We start from the raw sequence: 7,353 nt of genomic DNA, 5'->3' as shown, positions 1-7,353 counted from the left end.
AGGTGGACGAGATAGGAAGACAATTGAGCAAGGGAGTTAATACTGGCAAGAGAGAAATTAAAACAATAGACCAGATGGGAACTAGATGGGAGAAGCAAAGAGGGGAGAGGGTCAATAGACTATAAAGAGAAGAGATAAAAAGTGTGGTGTCTCAATGGGGTAGAACAACAGGCGTACTAGGGGTAATGAATGAAAACCAGAATAATAGGATGGTGAGAACACAGAAGGCATAAATTAAAAATTTCAGAATTCAAACAATTCTGGTGATGAGGTCTAAAATTGGCCATGGGAGTGGGTGGGGCAGCACACTTTATAGAAATGGAATAATCCAATATGTGGCCTCTTGTGACTGGTTTCTTTCATTTAATGTTTTTTGAGGGTCATTCATGTTGTAGCATGTATTAGTATTTCATTTCTTTTTATTGCTGCATAATAATCCATTGTCTGGATATAGCATATTGTGGTTTTTTGGTTTTTTTAGTTTTGCTCTTGTTGCCCAGGCTGGATTGGAGTGCAATGGCACGATCTCGGCTCACTGCAACCTCCACCTCCCGGGTTCAAGCAGTTTTCTTGCCTCAGCCTCCCAAGTAGCTGGGATTACAGGCGCCTGCCACCATGCCCGGCTAATTTTTTTGGTATTTTTAGTAGAGACAGGGTTTCGCCATGTTGGCCAGGCTGGTCTCGAACTCCTGACCTCAAGTGATCCCCCCTACCTCAGCCTCCCAAAGTGCTGGGATTACAGGCGTGAGCCACTGTGCCTGGCCACTATATTGTTTTTATCTATTCTTCGGTTGATGGATATTTAGGTTGCTTCTACTTTTTGGCTATTATGAATAATGCTGTGATGAACATTTGCAAACAAGTTTTTGTGTGGATATATGTTTTCATTTCTCTTGGATATATACCTAGGAATGGAATGGCTGAATCATATAGTAACTGTATGTTTAAAATTCATAGAACAGCCAGACTGTTTTCCAAGAGTTTGCAGTGAGCTGAGATTGCTCCAGCCTGCGCGACAGAGCAAGAGTCTCTCTCAAAAAAAAAAAAAATTTTTTTTTTCTTCATAGAGATGGGGTCTCACTATGTTGCCCAGACTGGTCTCAAACTCCTGGCCTCAAGGGATCCTCTTGCCTGGGCTGCCTGAGTTGCTGGGATTATGGGCATAAGCCACCATGCTTGGCCCAATTGTTTTATTTTAAATGAACGGCTGGGTTTCAATGTGGGGCCTATAAAGAAGTATGGGAATTCTGAGGGGTGAAGTCATTGTGAAGAGAAAGATGGGCAGAGGGAGCTTGGGGAGAACAGTGGAGATTGCTGGGGCTTCAGGCTGAGGGTTTGGGGTACAAGAAGTTGAGGAGCTCTGGCAGCGGAGGGAAGCTGAGCAGCACTGGGGAGCTGAGGTTAAGGAGAATGGGGAGTCCTCTGTGAGAGGACTATGGAATCTATGTGAGATAAAGTTGTCTATACTGCCAGCCTATTCCTAGAAAGTTCCTTCTACTTTCTGCATGAATGAAACCTGGCCTTCCCATTTGAATATTACTTCTCTTGTAGCCCTCTCTGGAATGTTGTCTGCCATCATTGTATGCTCTGTTTGTGTTAAGACTGGGAATTGGCCAGGTACGGTGGATCACCCCTGTAAATCCCAGCACTTTGGGAGGTAGAGGCGGGCAGATCACCTGAGGTCAGGAGTTCGAGACCAGCCTGACCAATATGGCGAAACCCCGCCTCTGCTAAAAATACAAAAATTAGGTGGGCTTGGTGGCGGGCGCCTGTAATCCCAGCTACTCAAGAGGCTGAGGCTGGAGAATCGCTTGAACCCAGGAGGCGGAGGTTGCAGTGAGCCGAGATTGCGCCATTGGACTCCAGCCTGGGTGACAGAGCAAGACTCCATCTCAAAAAACAAACAAACAAACAAACAAACCACAACAAAAACTGCTTCTTGATTTTTTTATTTTAATTAATTAATGTATATATTTTTTGAGACAGGGTCTCACTTTGTCACCCAGGCTGGGGTACAGTGGCACGATCAGTGCTCACTGCAGCCTTGACCTCCCCAGGCTCAGGTGATCCTCCCATCTCAGCCTTCTGAGTAGCTGGGACCACAGGCATACACCACCACACCCAGCTAATTTTTTTGTGTTTTCAGTAGAGGCAGGGTTTTGCCATGTTACCCAGGCTGGTCTCAAACTCTTGGGCTCAAGAGATCTGCCCACCCTGGCCTCCCAAAATGTTGGGATTACAGGTGTTAGCCACCGTGCATGGCCCAAAGTCAACTTCTTAAATATGAATTAGGTAGCCCTCCCTACTTAATATCCTCCAATGGCTGCGTACGGTGGCTCTCACATGTAGTCCCAGTTACTCAGGAGGCTGAGGCAGGAGGATCCCTTGAGCCCAGGAGTTCATGATCAGGTTGGGCAACATAGAGAGATCCTGTCTCTTAAAATATAATTCCTCTGGCCAGATGCGGTGGCTCACGCCTGTAATCCCAGCACTTTGGGAGGCCAAGGCGGGCGGATCACGAAGTCAGGAGTTCAAGAACAGCCTGGCCAATATGGTGAAATCCTGTCTCTACTAAAAATACAAAAATTAGCCGGGCATGGTGGTGCACAGCTGTAGTCCCAGCTATTCGGGAGGCTGAGGCAGAAGAATCACTTGAATCCGGGAGGCAGAGGTTGCAGTGAGCTGAGATTGCGCCACTGCACTCCAGCCTGGGCGACAGAGCGACCCCCCACCATACCCGGCTAATTTTTTGTATTTTTTTGTAGAGACAGAGTTTAGCCATGTTGCCTAGGCTGGTCTCGAACTCCTGGTCTCAGGTGATCCACCTGCCTCGGCCTCCCAAAAGTGTTGGGGTTATAGGCATGAACCACTGCACCCGGCCTTAAAATATACTGTTTTTTTTTCCCCACCTCAAGACTCTTGTTCTGAAATCTTCTGTCCCTCTCCCACTTCCCAACATTTGCTGATAGAATAGCATTTGTACAGACATATAGACCAATAGAACAGAATAGAGACCCAAAATAAACCTATGCATTTACAGTCAATCGATTTTCAACAAAGGTGCAAAGAACACACAATGGGTAAAGGGCAGTCTTTTTAATAAATGGTGTAGGGACAACTAGATATCCACATGCAGAATGAAATTAGACTCTCACCTCATACCATATACAAAAATCGAAGGTCGGGTGTTATGGCTCACACCTTTAATCCTAGCACTTTGAGAGGCTGAGATGAGAGGATTGCTCAAGCCCAGAAGATTGAGACCAGCCTGGGAAACATAGGGAGACCCCCGTACCCCATCTCTACTAAAAATAAAAAAATTAGCTAGGCATGGTGGCACATGCCTACGGACCCAGCTATTCAAGAGGCTGAGGAGGGAGGATCACTTAAGCCCAGGACTTTGAGGCTACAGTGAGCCTCGATTGCACCACTGCACTCCAGCCTGGGTGACAGAGCAAGACCCTGTCTCAAATAAAAATCAATTCAAAATAGATTTAAGCCTTAAACACAAGACCTCAAACTAAAATTACTAGAAGAAGAAAATATAGAGGAAAAGCTGCATGACCTGGGTCTGGGCAATAATTTTTTTAATATGACCCCAAAAGTACAGGCAAAAAGAGTGAAAATAGAGAAATAGTGTTATATGAAACTAAGAAACTTTTGCACAGCAAAGGAAACAATCAACGGAGTGAAGAGACAACGTATGGAATGGGAGAAAACATTTAAAAACCATATATCTGATGAGGGGTTAATACCCAAATTTTAAAATGGGCAAAAGATCTGAATAGACATTTCTCAAAAGAAGACATACAAATGGCCAACAAGTATATGAAAAAATGCTCAGCATCATTAATCATCAGGGAAATGCAATCTAAAGCCACAATGAGATATTACCTTACACCTGTTCGAATGGCTACTATAACAGTGTTCCTGAGGACGTGGAGAAAGGGAACCCTTGAACACTGTTGGTGGAATTTAAATTAGTACACCCATTATAGAAAACAGTATGGAGGTTCCTCAAACAATTAAAAACAGAACCACCATAAGATACAGCAATCTCACTACTGGATATATATTCAAAGGAGATGAAATCAGTATGTTGAAGAGGCATCTATACTAACATGTTCATTGCAGTGGTATTCACAACAGCCAAGTATGGAATTAACCTAAGTGTCCATCAGTGATGAACAAATAAAGAAAATGTGGTGGCCGGGCGTGGTTGTTCACGCCTGTAATTCCAGCACTTTGGGAGGCCGAGGTGGGCAGATCATGAGGTCAGGAGATCGAGACCATCCTGACCAACAATGGTGAAACCCGTCTCTACTAAAAATACAAAAATTAGCTGGGTGTGGTGGTGCATGCCTGTAATCCCTGCTACTCAGGAGGATGAGGCAGGAGAATCGCTTGAACCTGGGAGGGGGAGGTTGCAGTGAGCTGAGATTGCATCACTGCACTCTAGCCTGGTGGCAAAGTGAGACTCCGTCTCAAGAAAAAAAAAAAAAGAAAAGAAAAAAGAAAGAAAGAAAGAAAATGTGGTTTATGACCAGGTACAGTGACTCATGCCTGTAATCCCAGTACTTTGGGAGGCAGAGGCAGGCAGATGACTTGACGCCAGGAGTTCGAGACCAGCCTGGCCAGCATGGTGAAACCCTGTCTCTACTAAAAATACAAAAATTAGCCGGACATGGTGGCACGTGTCTGTAGTCCCAGCTACTTGGGAGACTGAGGCACAAGAATTGCTTGAACCCAGGAGGTACAGGCTGCAGTGAGCTGGGATTGTGTCACTGCACTCCACCCTGGGCGGCAGAGCAAGACTCTGTCTCAAAAAAAAAAAAAAAAAAAAGTGATTTATATATATAATGGAATGCTATTCAGCCTAAAAGAAGAAGGAAATGCTGGCCAGGTGCGGTGGCTCACACCTGTAATCCCAACACTTTGGGAGGCCAAGGTGGGCGGATCACCTGAGGTCGGGAGCTCAAGACCAGCCTGACCAACATGGAGAAACCCCATCTCTACTGAAAATAAAAATTAGCTGGGTGTGGTGGCACATGCCTGTAGTCCAGGCTACTTGGGAGGCTGAGGCAGGAGAATTGCTTGAACCCGGGAGGCAGAGGTTACAGTGAGCCAAGATTGTGCCACTGCACTCCAGCCTGGGCAACAAGAGCGAGACTCTGTCTCAAGGAAAAAAAAAAGAAGGAAATGCTCATATCTATGACAACATGGATGAACTGGGAGGATGTTATGTTAAGAGAAATAAATGAGGCACAGAAAGACAAATACTGCTTGATTTCTCTCATATGTGGAATATAAGTTGAACACACGGAAGTAGAGAGTAGAATGGTGGTTACTAGGGGCTGAGGAGATGTTTGTCAAAGGATACAAAATTTCAGTTAAGAGAGATAAGTTCAGGAGGCCACTTTGGGAGGCCAAGGCAGGCGGATCACCTGAGGTTGGGAGTTCGAGACCAGCCTGACCAACATGGAGAAAACCCGTCTCTACTAAAATATAATATTAGCTGGGCATGGTGGCGCATGCCTGTAATCCCAGCTACTCAGGAGGCTGAGGCAGGAGAATCACTTGAACCCGGGAGGCAGAGGTTGCAGTGAGCCAAGATCACGCCATTGCGCTCCAGCCCGGGCAACAAGAGTGAAACTCCGTCTCAAAAAAAAAAGAAAAGATCTATTGTATAACATGGTGACTGTACCCACTATGAATATGTATTGTATTCTTGAAAATTGCTTAAAGAACATATTTTAAACATTTCCAGCACAAAAATATGAGGTAATGCATATATTAATTAACTTGACTTAGCCATTTCACAATGTATACATATTTTAAAACATCCTGGCCGGGGGCACCGTGGCTCACTCTTGTAAACCCAGCACTTTCGGAGGCCGATGTGGGTGGATCACCTGAGGTTAGGAGTTTGAGACCGTCCTAGCCGAAATGGCGAAACCCCATCTCTACTGAAAACACAAAAATTAGCCAGGCGTGGTGGTGCGCATCTGTAATCCCAGCTACTTGGGAGTCTGAGGCAGGAGAATCGCTTGACTTGGGAGGTGGAGGTTGCCCTGAGCCGAGATTGAGCCACTGCACTCCAGCCTGGGCGACAAGAGTGAAACTCTGTCTCATAAAAAAAAAAAAAGAAAAAGAAAAAAGAAAACATCCTGTTGTACACAATATATATTTTTTGTCAATTAATAAAAATCAATAAATTTAATTAAAAAAATAGTCAAGTGAAGTTATTTCCCATGACTAGCTCCTCTTCTTCCTTTAGATTTCATCTTACATGTCACTTTCTTGGAGAGGCCTTACCAACCTAACTAAAGTAGCTCCCCAGTTTTAATTTTTTTCACTGGGTTCCTATGCCTCCCCCACCAGTCTGAGAACTCCATGAAGCCAGTATGTCTTGTGTTCAGCACATAGGGAAGACTCAATAGGTCTTTGTTGACTGAATGAAATGAAAGAAGTCCTTCAACATCCTGCCCCTCTGCTCCCTCAACCCCCAAAGCACCAGTACTTTGTTTTCTCTTCTCTTGGGATGTAATGGAAGAGGAGTCTTCTACCAAGGCCGTTCTCTGCCACTTTCCTCAAGAAGCTCCTTGCCTCTTTGATTCATTCTCCTGTACACTCTTTTTTTTTTTTTTTTTTTTTTTTTTGAGACGGAGTCTCGCTTTGTCACCCAGGCTGGAGTTCAGTGCCCCAGTCTCAGCTCACTGCAACCTCTGCCTCCCGAGTTCAAGCGATTCTCCTGCCTCAGCCTCCCAAGTAGCTGGGATTACAGGCACACGCCACCATGCCCAGCTAATTTTTTTCGTATTTTTAGTAGAGACGGGGTTTCACCATATTGGTCAGGCTGGTCTTGAACTCCTGACTTCAGGCAATCCACCTGCCTCGGCCTCCCAAAATGTTGGGATTACAGGCATGAGCCACCGGGCACGGCCCTGTATACTCTTCACTAATCCTTTCCTATCAATATTCAAAGATGTTTCCCTTAAACAACCAACCAACCACAAATCCCAAGTTTCTTCCTCTACCAGGCTTCAGATCGGCACATGACCGCCTTCTTGCCTTGACTTTCAGGACTCTGGTATCCCCCGTATTCTTTTATCTTAGCCTCCTTCTCTGGCTTTTTTTTTTTTTTTTTTTTTTTTTGAGACAGAGTCCAGTCCTGCTCTGTCGCCCAGGCTGGAGTGCAGTGGCGCGATCTCGGCTCACTGCAACCTCTTCCTTCCGAGTAGCTGGGATTACAGGCACACACCAACATGCCCGGCTACTTTCTTTGTATTTTTAGTTAGAGACGGGGTTTTGCCATGTTGGCCAGGCTAGTCTCGAACTCCTGACCTCAGGTGA

This window comes from Gorilla gorilla, chromosome 21 (genome assembly GCF_029281585.2).
Source record: "Gorilla gorilla gorilla isolate KB3781 chromosome 21, NHGRI_mGorGor1-v2.1_pri, whole genome shotgun sequence".
Classification (NCBI taxonomy): Eukaryota; Metazoa; Chordata; class Mammalia; order Primates; family Hominidae; genus Gorilla; species Gorilla gorilla.
The sequence above is the reverse complement of the archived record's forward strand: the minus strand, read 5'-3'. Positions refer to the sequence as shown.